Below are 2,328 nucleotides of genomic sequence, written 5' to 3' on the forward strand. Positions count from 1 at the left end.
GATGGTGCGTTTAAATTGCTATAATATTGCTGGTGCCCATGCAGTGATTAAAGTCCCGTCTTATACATAAATCGCCGCCTAGCTATAGCATCTAGCATTCTACTGTAAGCAGTCGCGCATGTAATCCCGCATACACACAGACACACACACACACACACACATATATATATATACATATATATATATATGCATGATTACAAGCGCAATTATATATATATATACATATATATATATATGCATGATTACAAGCGCAATTATATATATATATATAGGCATGATAGCGCACGTTATGGACGCGTCGTGGTGATGGAACCAGATGTAGGAAGACGTCACTACTATAAAAAGGCAAAGCGTATTCACGACCGCACGCACGACTCCTGCTATATACGCGACGTCGAAAGCCATGCCGAGGCTGAACTCTAAGAAAGTTTGGTTGCAGTGACTAGAGATTTCACATTAAGTTGAACTGATCCGTGAAAAGCGACTAGCAGCAGTGTCCGTGCGTACACATGCAACATATATCCCAGGTTATAACGCTGCACGAGTGATAATAGAAATCCTCACGAGTTATGCGAACAACCAAGACAAACTGCAATTAACTGTCCGCTCATTGGTAATATACATTCATAGTTTTATAATATTTATACGCAGTATGACTACAGGACCGTGAGGGGAATGGAATTGTGCAGCTAAACACAATACTAATGATATTAATTATTGATCTTAAATAAACTAGGACTTAAATTATACATCACTTACGCGTATCTGTTTAAATTTTGCGATTGCACCATTGCTTGCAATGATCGGAATTAGCATTAGATGATTTATTTCTTATTGTACTTCTTACGTAAGCTACAATCGTCAGCCCAGCAGTATTACCACCAAGAATGCTGTGTGGTCGCTCATCACCAGATAATGTCATACATGTAATAATCCACTCGAATCGAATATATAATATATTCCATCCATATTAGAAACATACAAACAGATTTACAGACAGAATACATACGCATTACGTGTGTACCAACGTACGTACGGACGCACTTACACACACACACACGCACACACACGCACGCACGCACACACACGCACGCACACACGCACACGCACACACACGCACACATGAGCACACACACGCACACATACACACACATGCACACACACGCACACACACACACACGCACACACACGCACGCACACACACACACACACACACACACATACACACACGCACACATGAGCACACACACACACACACATACACACACGCACGCACGCACACACACGCACGTACGCACACTGACGGACACAACAGACGGACGTCGATGATATCTAGACAGAAGGAAGCGAACGCAATCAAGCTATGAGTCATTATGATTGCCTGTCAGTCGATCTAGGGGCGGCGGCGGTAGGTGGGTGGGGGGTGGCGGTGGTTAGTTACGGACAGGTATAAGCATATATGCACCGATGATAACCCTTTCGCCGAAATTTCCCATGGGAAAATAGCAACTCTTTCGTGGTGAATCCGTTGAAAAAGATGACGACGTTAAATAGTCATTATTGTGTGCGTTATTAGTGAGTGTAGAACGTACGTAAAACGCTAGCTTCGCCAGTCCTTCATAGATAGATGTACGTGCGGCGCCTCTATCCTTCAGATATACGATTTACTTTCATGGGATAAACTTAACCTGTGAGGTTCTACCCACGGTGGGGTGGGGCTGGGGTGTAGGTAGAGTGTGGGTGGGGATGAGGTAAGGGTAAGGGTGGGGTGGGGCTGGGGTGTAGGTAGAGTGTGGGTGGGGATGTGGTAAGGGTAAGGGTGGGGTGGGGTGTAGGTAGAGTGTGGGTGGGGTGGGGCTGGAGTGTAGGTAGAGTATGGGTGGGGATGTGGTAAGGGTAAGGGTGGGGTGGGGCTGGGGTGTAGGTAGAGTGTGGGTGGGGATGAGGTAAAGGTAAGGGTAAGGGTGGGGTGGGGATGGGAAAGGATGGTCGTGGTGGTGGAGGTGGTGATTGTCTTTATTCGTGTATATGCGATGTAATGTCATTTCTTACGCCTGCGGCCAATTCCAGCTGGCCAAAGGTTTATTAACAAGACGGGATAAACGATTCTATTGGTTAGACATCGAAACATTACACTTAGAATTAAAATTATTTACAGAAAATTGTTAAAAAAAGTGTCCACCACGTTCTGGTCAGTTCGCACACACACACACACACACACACACACACACACACACACACACACACACACACACACACACACACACACACACACACACACACACACACACACACACACACACACACACACACACACACACACACACG

This window comes from Priapulus caudatus, unplaced genomic scaffold (assembly GCF_000485595.1).
Source record: "Priapulus caudatus unplaced genomic scaffold, Priapulus_caudatus-5.0.1 Scaffold669, whole genome shotgun sequence".
NCBI classification, from domain to species: domain Eukaryota; kingdom Metazoa; phylum Priapulida; class Priapulimorpha; order Priapulimorphida; family Priapulidae; genus Priapulus; species Priapulus caudatus.